The sequence below is a fragment of the Habropoda laboriosa genome, unplaced genomic scaffold, assembly GCF_001263275.1.
Source record: "Habropoda laboriosa isolate 0110345459 unplaced genomic scaffold, ASM126327v1 scaffold5, whole genome shotgun sequence".
NCBI classification, from domain to species: Eukaryota; Metazoa; Arthropoda; class Insecta; order Hymenoptera; family Apidae; genus Habropoda; species Habropoda laboriosa.
In genome coordinates, this window is record NW_017100161.1 from 450,424 (window position 1) to 463,069 (window position 12,646).

The 12,646-nt window shown below is 40.4% G+C and overlaps 1 protein-coding gene across 1 annotated transcript in view; it reads right to left on the minus strand.

Moving 5' to 3' along the window:
- Positions 1 to 10,203, minus strand: part of LOC108578035 (carcinine transporter-like) — a 44,783-nt gene extending 34,580 nt beyond the window's left edge. Inside the window, exon 1 of the mRNA XM_017941293.1 lies at positions 10,102 to 10,203. The gene's annotated coding sequence lies outside the window, so the exon portion shown is untranslated. The remainder of the gene's footprint in view (positions 1 to 10,101) is intronic.
- Positions 10,204 to 12,646: the final 2,443 nt, after the last annotated feature.

Sequence of the window (12,646 nt, forward strand, 5' to 3'; positions counted from 1 at the left end):
AACTATCAATCCATCGTTAACACGTTCATTGTGAAAGGAGCATATGTACAAAGAACTTGATCGTTCAAAACAGTGACAAATTGAAGACTGGACATAAAAGAGGCTGCAAATACCACTGACTGGGGCTGTGTTTTTCTTTTAAAAAGATTGCACATGTAAACAATAAATTTTGACGTATTTTCTTAATAAATTATATTTTGGTAATCGAAACAATTATTTTCCTGAGATTTTTACTTTTCAAACAGTCTTTTTTGTATTCAGTCCTCGATTATCCCACTTTTTTAGGATAGATTCACTTTTTTAAGATAAATTTCTTAATTTAAACAACACTATTAACTTAATATTTAACCATTTCGATAAAAATTCACCTGTAGACTTCTTTCTGTATCAAAAGAATATCAAAAGTTCAAACTATCCCAAGTTTACGCGTTTCGGAGAACATAGGTATTCCTTAACATTCACATTATTCCTCAATACTCAAAGTTAAAAACAACCAATCACCACGTGACCTCAGCAAAATTCCCCAGAATTCCCCGAAATATCGTCAGTGTGACACGTTCGTAGGTATTTCCGTGGTGCGCTCTACGACTGTCCAAGAGCAGGAAGTGTTTCCTTAACCAGCGATAAACGGCCCAGTTTCAGGGAAATAGTTGCACGTTGCGGCAACGCGGTTAGATGGAAGCAATGAGTCGTGTTTTGCGTGAAAACGCGTGCACGATCCATAGAAGTCTTCAGCGAGAGCTGACAGCGTTAAACGATCGGAAATGAAATTCCACCTGCAACGATGGAAGCTGGGAAAGGGACGTGCGAGCGACGCGACGACTCGGCTGATCCACCTTCGAGCGGAGGAAAGAACGCGTCTCTGAAGCAAGTTTCCACAGGACACACCTCCGCGATTTTCTCGTTTATATGGAATTAACGTAACGATTAATCTCGGCAGGCTTAGGCAGAAGAAAAAGCTGGTTCGAAACTGGAACGAAGGTCGTTCCAAATGGAACGTTATCGTATTACCGATTGGTAAACACGGCAGGTTTAATTGACGACTCTTGCTCCTTCTTATTTTCTCCAATGTAGATTAACGATGCAGCGAACGAAATTCGTTTCGAAGAAACCTTGGCCAACCTTGGATTCTTTACACCGTCTAGTTTAGACAGCGTTTCCTTCTTTCAATGGAGAGGGTAGCCTTGATGGATTATCCAGCCTCGGTATACATCTCAATTATGTGGAAATATGAAATAGTAATACATTCGTTTTTTTCTTCTTCGTACTCCTATTTTTTCAGAATTCTTTTGTCTTTTGTTTAGAAGAGTTAGATTACGGCTGTACCGCGTAACACTTTATTCTGAGACACGTAATAAGAAACATTATCCTTGATCGTTCTCGATGTTAAAACACACCTGCGATAATCTCGCACTCTATTAAAATGTTTACCTGCACAGCGTGTAATTTCGCGAAACTTTTGTGAAACCGGCATGAATCATAATGTCGTTAATAAGAAATTAAAACGACCGGTGGAACACGGTTCGATGGAAATTACGTCGGTATAAATTTGTACAACAGCCGAGAAATTATTTTTCGATTTTTCTCCGGTTTTTCTTTTCGAGAGAGTAGGGTAGGAGGAAAAATTGTTGGAAATACACGATTTTCCTCGATGTTGTCTAACAAAGATTGTTTACATGAATTTTTCAGAATTTTCGGTTCGAGTATTCCGTCTCTAAAACCACTTTTCACCGCCGGTTTCGGTATCAGCGACGTCGAGAATCACGTATTCTCACGAGGGCTGATCGAGAAGGCGACGACTTTAAAAGCTTCTTTTCGTTCGGTCGATTATATTTGCATAAAGATGATGCAAATGCTCGTCGGTGTTGCGCACGTCTAGTTTGTAACGCCTTTCTCGGCGATGATTCTTCTTCTTTCTTTCTGCTTGTTACACAGCAGAATTGAAGACACGTCTAGGCTGTTACGCATAAAATGTATACAGAGTGTTTCATTACTTCGCCGCTGAGAAATTTATCGCTATCTGTATCTACTTCTCCGAGATGATCAATTTTACCTTCTATTTGACAGAGATGTCAATGTTAGAATATCATTTTTTGATTAAGTTGCACTAAAAACGACTTTTAATATTTTCAACAGAGAAAAGAAGATGCTAATATTTTTGACAGAAGAAAAGATTAATTTTTTTAAAAAATTGGATTTGTCGAATTTTCGAAATAATTCAAATTTCTTACGAACGAACATGAAATACAATAAAATGAAATTCTATCAAAAGCGTTCGGCAAGAGTTACTTTTACTTTGCGCGTATAATGAAAAATTCAGTGAAATTAGATCGTGTATGGTCAGACACATTCTACATTCAAACAGACAAGAGTTGAAGCTCCTCGAGATCCTCAGGAGCGTGTAATAAAAATTCCTAATAACGAGACACGAGAATGGAACATCCCCTAGAAAACCTGTTGCTCCCGTCACTCTAAATTCCACAAACTTCTAAACCACAAAAGAGTCCTATTTCGTCAGAGACTTCGCTCAACAATTTCACTGCGCGAACCTTCTTCTTTTCTACCAAAACCATATTTCGTATATTTTTTTCCAAACACCTTCCCTTTCATTTTTCCAAAGGTCCAAAAATTAATCGCGAAAAATTCTTTCTCAATGTCCCCTCGTCTCTAATCGATTGCTATGCCGTCCCAATTTTTCTTTCCTCCTCCTCTCGGCGAGAAGTTGGTCGAAGCTCTGCTTTCGATCAGCAACGTCGAAAAACGGTGACCACACGGTGGATGAAAGGACGTTTTCAGGAGGCGGAGATGCGAGAAAGCAGGCCGAGAGGGAAGGAATAGCTCGAGATTGGTCCGATGTTTGTTCAGCACACAAACGTTTCGTACGTGGAAAACGTTCATTCACTGTTGCTCCCCTTTTACGCGTGCGGCCAATAAAACAACATGTGCACGGGCCACTGTTCCTTCAATTTACCAAACTCCTTCATTTTCACCAAGCTTCAGCTTTTAATTTTCTTAAGATCGTTTAAAAACCACCGACTACCTCTTCAAGCCTCCTCTCACTCCTCTCTTGTCGGGAAAAAATTCCTTTTTTCTTCCTTTGCCTGCACTTTCGAGTCGAGGAGCAACTTCTGGTGATATTAAAGGGTTCTGGAAAATCCTTCTTTTTTCCTTCGATAAACCTTCCCATGTTAGGGGAAAACGGTGGGTTTATCAGATATCTTCAATGGTCCTTTTTTGGGAATTTTATTAAATTTGAGAGACTAATTGAGAAAATCCTTTTTCTTTTCTCTAATGAAGTTTTCTATTTTAGTGGACAGCGAGAGATTTATCATTTATCCTTAACGCTTTCTTTGGAATTTTATGAAATTTCAGAGATCATTTTTCCTTTAATAAATTTTTCGTTTATAACGGATAGCATTTTCCATTCATCTTTACCGCATTCTTTGCAATTTCACGCTGCGTATTTCGCGAAATTTGAGAGATCACCGATGTTTAATTGTACTCTTGGAAGTTTCGTGGCCATTAATCATGGAGTTTCCTTCTGTTTCGTGAAGGAACACCTTTTCCAAAGGTGCTTTCGAATACTTTGGCCGGCTACACTCGTGACTACAAGTATCGTTGTTGCAGAGGGCGATGCACTCAGGTGAAGTAGGCTAATGGGAACTTTCGAGTGGCCATCTTCATAACTTTTCGTATCTCTGGCGAGCAGCAGCAAGCACCAGCTTCGCAATCCGTGTAACGTTGCGCCGGTTTCGTTTACGGAACGGACGCGCGCCTTCAAATCTCTTAATTACGGAATAAAGCAGATGAATTTTCACCGTGGCTGTTTTAGTTTCAAGATTGAATTTAACTCGGTACGAAATTAGTTTGCTGCCACGATAAATACCGTTAATTAAACTTTAATTATAATTTCCCGTTAACACAACGTATGTTGTGTTACCAACTGAGAGCTTCCCTCGGTATAAATAATTTACCTGTTCGTTTTCAAACACAGCACACTTTCGACCAAAAAGAATCACTCCTAATGAAAGACAAAATTCGATACTCGATTTTCCAACACGTTGACACAATTTTTTAACGATCGGTCGTAAGTAAGAGGGAAAAATATATAGAGCGACCGAAAAATCTCGATGAAAATTCAAGCAGTTTTTATTTTCTCGACTCACACTTGCAGCACGTCTTTCAAACTTCCTATCTCTTTCCACTCTCTCTCTCTTTTGCAAGGTTCTGTACATTATCGAGGCGCGAGCATCGCGATCCTAACCGAAGCTGATTCGATCTCGAATTAATTAAAGGAATTATCAGAAGCTCGTTAACCGTAGGGTGCACGGTTTCAAGGAAATTTCTTCTTTTTACCCAGGGTTTCGAATAGCGTCGCGCAGGCAGCCAGCTGATTATTTCGTCCCGGAAGCACGGAGGAACTTGGAGATTTTATTACGGCCGTACGGTGATCCTCTTTAATTGCATCCGCTGCGAGGCGATCCTCGAAAAGCAATTTCGAGTGAACCGGAGGCCGGATTTATCGCGGCTGGGATTCACTGTAAACACCCAACGGCGTCCCTCTTAATTCCACCCCCACGGTTTCGATTCGCTGTCCTCACCCTTTTATCCTCGTCACAGCGAGATGACAGAAAATTTGATTCTGTCTGTGAACAGTCTCGTTGTACCGCTTAATTTCCTCCTCTTGCCCGTCGAGTTTTCTGTTTGACGCCTCTATTAAGCGTTACAGAGATCGTTTAACAGAGTTGGAGAGATTTTTGTATGTTTCGTTTGGTGTTTAAGGGTGTCACCTTTCTTTGTGAATTTCGGGAGTACGTTTGTGAGAGGAATTTTTAGTTAGGACTATATTTAACCGTGGAGCGGTCTTCGGGTCTTTTCTGACCCACCGCCTTTCTATACTTTTAGTAATCTATGCTGTTATCAAGTTTACGTTGCTTAACATTATTTCAAACGTTTATTAGGTTCGTATGTCGCGTTGGAAACAAGTCTTAGATACTTCTTGACCCAAATGTCTTAAGTGTGCAGTCAAAACGAAGAACGCAGTAGGGTTAAGATATTTCTACGTATATTGAAGCGTATTCAATATTTTGCGAGTATATTTGTTAGAGGAATTTTTATGTAACCCTTTATTTGTGTCGTTTTAACTTCATGCATGGATTTGCAGAATATTTTTTGGTATACGATGGATGATCTATAACGAGACACATTCGTGACACGGAATATTTGCAATCGTTATTCTATACTTAACCCTTTCCACTGGAATTCGTATATTTGGTTCTACGAGTGAATTCATAGAATGTTTCTTCTTTTAACGAAGTCATGATCCATGTCGAACCTGAATATTTCTAATCGTAATTCTACACTTAACCTCTTTCACTCCTGTTCATGAATTTCCAGAGTGCTCTTTCATACAAGACACAGCGGTGTCTTTCACGAACCTCGGTGTTCGTAATTAAAATTCTACGTTCATCGTTCAAATCGTCGTCTCACAACTACCATTGTGTCTACATTTACGCTCAATCCTCCGTTCGAAACAACGGAAAACTGAATATTCCCCAAATTCTATCCAATTGTCCAAGAAAACAGAAATTAATTCCCACCGTGACGAGGATCTTCGATTAAATCCAATCGCACTCTGCACTTGAAGATCGTATTTTGAAAACAAGAAACGTCAAGAGAGGCTGCATCATCGGAGCAGTAAGACCAACCGTCGGGGGATCGACGTCATCGTCGTGACGGCTAATCCGTGGCCAGGGTCAACGTCAAGCAAGGCACACCTGTGATTGCCATAAACGCGTCACACTGTTCTTTGATTCGCGTTTCGTGACGCTCTTGCCCTCGTTACGTCGTGTTTTTCCCCTTGCCGTGATCGATGAGAATTTCATCATCGGCCAAACGAACTATATCTGACGTCGCCGGCATTAATATTCAAGGTATTTAAACGTTAAAGACGCGGGCATGTCGAGTAAGTAGCGCTGGTTGGTAACTGGGAATTCAATTCGCAACAGAGAGCGGGGAAAGAAGTGTTACACAATAAAATAATTGCCACTATGAGTAATCAGCCTTGAAACGGGTGCACGAATTCTGTTCATCGAATGGTGTCGCGCGGGAAAATTGGAATTTCAACGCTGTGGCGGTCTTATTGATATAATTACCACTAATTGGTCCTGAAAATATAATGAGTTGAACACTGTGACGATTGTATTCAAATAATCGCCACTAATTGATCCTGAAAATATCGTAAGTTAAATACTATGACGATTGTATTAAAATAATTGCCATTAACAGGTCCCAAAGAGTTGAAATTTGAAAACTGTGACGTTCCTGATAAAGTAATTGCTAATTGGTCCAGAAAAAATGAAATTTCAAAACTATGACGTTCCCGATAAAAGAATTACCATTAATCGGCCCTGAAAAATTGAAATCTGAACATTGTGGCGTTCCTGATAAAATAATTTCTACTAATTCGCCCTGCAAAATAGAAATTTCAACACTGCGACGTTCGTGCCAAAATAATTGCCACTAATTGGTCCTGAAAAATTGAAATTAAAACACTACGACGTTCCCAATAAAACTACTTGTCTGAAAAATCGGAAATTGAACACCGCGGCCTTCGTACGACAATAATTGCCACCGTGACTAATTGATCCAGAAAAATCGGAACGTGAACGCTGTAACACTCGTGCGAGAATGAGTCACGAAACCAACTGTCGTCGTTCATTTCGCACCTGATTTTCGACCGGTTTTAAACAGCCGCCGTGACGTGCGGCACACGCCACCGTGTTCCGATCGATTTGTCAAAGAGTGTGATTTTGATTCGCAGCGTGTACAGGTTGATTCAAAGTTGTACAGTGAATATAAAGTGTATCGAGTGAATTGTGACGCAATCTACGAAGCTGCAGAGTGTTTCAACATTGAAAATATGTAGAATGTAAAGAAATTTGAATACGTACAGCAATCTACAAGTATACAGAGCGTTTCAAAGTTCTCAATATGAAATGTACGCGATAATCGAAACTGGAAGAAACAAAATTTGTTTCTATTCAAATCTAACTACAGAATGCTTCGTTATTATGTCATCGCCATAAATATACCAAACAATTTCACAACAGCGCGCCTTAAAATTGCAAATGCATCCTGTAGCTGCATAAAATCTTTCAAAACGATAAATCACAACTTCGGTGAAACGTTCCTTCATTTCCATGAACGCACCCAGTAATTTCAATTTTCTGCAAACGCCTATAGAATTGAAAAAAAAAAAAAAAAAAAAAAAGAAGAGGAGACAACGTATCTACGGTTACGAAAGACCGTATCACACTGGCGTCACGCCATTTAAAACAATATAACGTTTGACATCCACTTGACGCGAATCTAACAACGCTTAAACCTACTTAAAAAGTGATCGATCGATCTTCAAACGATTGATTTACGGTGTTTCGATGTTTCGTTGTTTCCCGCCGCCGCCGTTCGATTCCCAGCTCGAAAGTTACATAAACACCGAACACACACAGCAGACACCGAGGGTACAAACGGTATCAATTGAGGAAAATTACACGGATTGACCAGTGCGACACTTCGTTTCGTCCGGCACTTTCTCGATGGAAAATTGCCTTTTCGAAACGGTTGGACACAGTTTTCGCCCGCCGCGGATAATCAAGCCGCATTGTGCCTGGAAAACTCCAACGGCGTCAAACCTATCCGCGGAATTCGTCACTTTGTATTCCTAGAGGGGCTCTCCTGCCCGCAAATATCACCATAATCCTACTGTTTAATGAGTTTCCAGACCGATGTGCTTCGACCGCGAACGTGCGCAACATAAATCACTCGGTTCTTCCTTTTTCAAAGGCTATTCCTTATCGAGTGTTATTTTCCTCGAGGCGTACTCTCCGCGCGTTTGCCCCAGCGAATTTTCATCGTGCAATTTCACTTTGTAGCAGGTTTCAGAGTAAATCTTCAACGAACAGAGCCTTCAGACTGGTACTCAATGTTCGCGTAAAAATTGATTCCCGGATTTTTCGTTAGAATTTTCCAGGGAAAATTTGCAATAAAAGTTTGAAGAGAATTGTTCGTCTTGTTTAAGAATTCTGTGAAAAAGCTATGTTTGCAGAGGAGAATGTTTCTGGAAATATTTGTATCGTGGGACAGAAAGATATTCAGGGAAACTTTGCAACGAGACTTGGAGGAAGATAGTTTACCAATTCTAAAGTTTTCGTAAATTATCAATTTTTTACATTGAAATGTTCGTTCTGAGTAAGTATTGTTGGGACATTTAAATTCTTTCGAATCGGCAAGAGAAAGAGAAAATGCGACTAACGAGCTGTGGCTAACAAGCGACGTGATTAAAACTTTATTAAGTTGAAGTCGTCGGTTTCTGGGAAACGCGACCGATTTTCTAGTCTCCGCTAACGCTGCGATGTTAATTAGTAAAGTGACGCGTATCGCCCTACCCTTCACGCGAGTTTTCCCCCTTACGAGGATTCGCTTAGCGAAAATCTGCACTCGAAACGGGTGATTAATGAAATGGAAGAAACCACTAGCAGGTGAAATTACTAATCTTTTATTCATTCTAGTCGACATTTCACCACGTTGTCAATTAGAACAAATCATTCCAGAAACCTTGCTCCACAATATTCTCCGTCAATTCTTCACGAATATATCTAAAAATCCTCCGAGAAAATTCTGCACGCTTATTGTAACACAATTCCTCCATAGCCAAAATGATTCACGAAAGAGGCAACAGAGCACACAATTAATCAAAAATTCCTCTCCAAAAACCACAATAAAAATCGTCTCAACGACTTCAAGAAAACTGCTCCTCTTCCCTCAAAAAAATTAACAGTCGAATCGAATTTTAACGTAAGAAAGAGACTAGCAATAAGGAAAAAGTGTATCACTTTTTGAGAGGTGCAAGAGAGAAAAGATAGCAATTTCTCCTGAACTCCGTGAACTGAAGAAATCCCTCGATTCGTAGGATCTCCAGCTGGACGCTCGAATTTCCGCGTGTCCGTTCGACGTCGTCCTTGAACGCGGCGTGAATTAACAAAGGCAGGTCCGATGCAATTTCCAGCATCCCGTGTTAATTCGAGTCGGCTTTCTTTACTCGAACACGCATCGATGAAACTTTAGCCCGGACCAGGGCTTGTACTCTCGTGCCACGACCGCGTTATGCAACCCAGTTTCGAAGTTTAGTAGGGACGTCGGTCAAACAATGGTGTAACTCGACCTACGTGGTGATTGCTATTAATCTTCTCAATTTATTATTGTTGTCCCGTTCCGCGGGCTTCCTTGCTTTTCACAATATACCGTTTCACCTGGAAGCGTCGAATGTTTGCCTCGAGACGACAATTCTCACTTGATTTCGTCTCTCGATCGGCCGTGGACAATGGCGCGGTGATTTCGCGTCAATTTTTTCCTTTTTCTTCTTAAATTCAGGCTATTTTTCGACACCGAATCCAGTTAGCTTTCTCGAAAGTAGCGAAGGAAATCACGCGTATTATTTGGGATTTTTAGTTTCAATCTTCTTGAATAGGACGTTTATTGAAAGACAGAATTTTTGGAATTAACATCGGTACGATTTCAGTTTCTATCATCGACGAATCGAGGAGGATTTTTGTTCGGTAGGAAAGACGCGAGAAAAGTTGCAAGTATCCACCGGAGAGACAAATTGTTTCTCCGCCGCCTTCGGATTGACTCGAATTCACCATGCTACACAGCGTAGATTCCTCTCCGTTGCGCGTCTTAATTGCCGGATTAATCAGAGTTCAGCGCGAAAGAATGAAAGGTGCGTTAACTGTTTCCACGAAGCTTGCTTCCATCCAGCTAACGACTTCCTCTTAATCCTCTTATATTTTCCTCAACAACGAAATACTCTTTTCACTCCAACATTTCAGCTAACCAACTGCAAATATCAAAATCACAGATCGCCTAAGCTATTCCAGAAACTATCCCGAACACAATTTCACCCTTCTGTAAGATCCTCACGAGAACAACGAAGAGAACTCTAGATCCTGGATCCTTCTCGGTTGAGAAGAGGAATGAAAAATCGACGGTGGAAAAATTGTCGATTTTCGGAATATACATATATCCGAGGACAGTACTCACGGCAGGAATTCGATAGAAATCCTTTCTGATCCTGGCCGCTACCGGAGAACAATGGCCGCGTAGAGGATTGGCACTTCACTCATCGCCGACTAACCTTGCACTAAGCTCTATCACCTCGCTCTGGCTACGATAACAAAACTCGTGGACGCGTAGTAGTCGCATTTTAGAGGCCCTGCATTTGATCAGGGTAGCGCGGAGAGCGTGCCAGCTTGCAATTCTTCGCCACTTACAGTGGGTCATTAACGATGCCCTCCACGATCCTTCAAGCTACACGCACTTGTCTTGTCGTCTCCACTTCTCCACCTCCCTCCCTCTCTCTCTCTCTCTATCTGGTTTCTTCAGCTTGTATTTTCATGTGAAACTAACCGATACGAAGTGTCGTTACGCGTTGCTTGATCGATACTTAAGGGAAACAAGGGGGGCATGGTTGACGCCGCGAGGTGAATTTTGCCTGGCGATTGGAAAAAGAGGATCGAAGAGTCGAAGAAGGTTATACGGTTTGCGAGAGAGGCCGGGAAAGATACTGGGAAACAGTTTATAAGCCAAGGAAGGAAATGGAAGATTGAGTAGGTTAGTTGTATATTGGAAAAGTGGTGGCTCGAGAAGCTGGGAGATGGAATCGAAAATTGTGTAGTCGAGTTTATGCATATATCGGGGTTAAAGTGGAATTTTTTTTGCTACGAGTGTGGGCAAACTGTTTGGGTGTTGTTTTATCGTTACTTCTGGTGTGTTTTGTAGTTTCGGAGAGGATTTGTTTTTATGCGTTTTAAGTTGCATTGATTTGATATAATTTTTGGTTCATTCCGTATTTTAGTAGATATTCTGTGTATTTGTATTTTTTCTTTCAACTGATTATTTTGCACTTTTGTATTTTGTGCTTTGGTCTCTGCAATTCTACTTTGCAATTCAATTGCAATTCCACGAGAAAATAATGCACAACTGCATTTACAGCAATATTGGATTCCGATTTCCCAGCTCAAACAATACAAAATTAAAAAGAAAAAGTCTGTCCAAACACCCCAATTATTTCTGCCCCAAGAATAGCTAATAAAATAACACGCTTCGAGCATCAAATTCCCTTAACACAAGGTATAATAATAATTCGCTTTACACACCCGCTACAAAAACTTCCGTTTTATAGGTCAAATCTCAAGCTTATAGTTAATTAAAACTTGAAACTTAGTCTAGTTAAAATCGAAGTTTAATTTCACAACATAAAACGGAACTTTTATGCACAGAGAAGACTATGGTAAAATTGTGCGTCCTACACAGAGGATAACGATAAGGATATAATATTACAACGTTATCACGTGATATGATAGAAATATTCGTAAAAACAGAAAATTCCTACTTTATCCCAAGATTTTCAAAGTTCGAAAGAAGCGAAAGAACTCCGTTAAAACGATGGGAATTTCACTCGGGGACTGGTCTCGTTACGATAAAGAGACTCTAGAACGTACGCAGGCCTAGTGGCCCCGATACTGGAAGAGGCCTCCATTGTGCGAAACCCACGAAGATGGAGGTAACGTAATGAAACTAACTGGCTTGCTCTGACCAATTAACCAACCCAGCCACGGCATAATATTTAACGTACATACACTCGCCGCCTTCCCCTGTTCACGTGGCCGTTTACGGCGTGGATATAGTGTTACATGGAAACGCGTTGCCAGGGAATATCGCGCGATGATGAATTCGTCCACGCCAACTATCCTAACGCGAACCGTTTCTCATCATTCCATCAGCGAAATGCTCTTGGAAATTCGACTCGACTGTGTAACACATTAGTTTCTACCGTCTCCACGATTTTTCCATCGTTTAATTACCGCTGAAATATTTTTGCATTTCGCAAATTTGCAATTCACATTTTTCAATTTTTTCGAAATTCGAATTTTGGAGAAATTGAAATTCGGTGTTATTTAAAATATTCTTCAATTTAGAAATTTGTTCGAATATCAATATTGGGTGAATAAAATTTTGGGAGTTTTGTTGTTGCTGATTTTTACGATAAAATAGAGGAAGTTCGATTAAGCGACTCGAGTGGAATTGTAAATGTACATTAAGGTAAGGGAAGATTCCATGTGTAAAAGATGTTACCGTTAATTCGCGCTTTCCACCTGTTTGCTCGCGTCTGACCATAGACAGGCACGCTCTACTGCGGTCACCGGGAATCCTCGTGAGCAGTCGCATTTGAATAGAGCATTTGTTGATTTTCTTCACCGTTATTGACTTCGTGCACTATTCACTTACAATTACCAGGCTAACTTACAAACACTACCTATTCTCCCCGATTGAAAAGTATCTCTATTGGCGAACATTCATTATGCGAGTGTTAAGAGTACAATTAGACAATCTCTACCTCGATGAAAGTTTTCTGTATGATTAATTCTCATGTAAGATGTTTTAAGAAAATGTAAAAGTGTAACATTTTGCGAGAAACATGAAACTAAAGCAACGTAGGCTTTAGAATAATTTTCTTTTCTTTGCAAAATGCAAGAGAAATAAGAGAGAAGAGACTAAAGGGGAGATTCTTTTCTTTGCAAAAGAG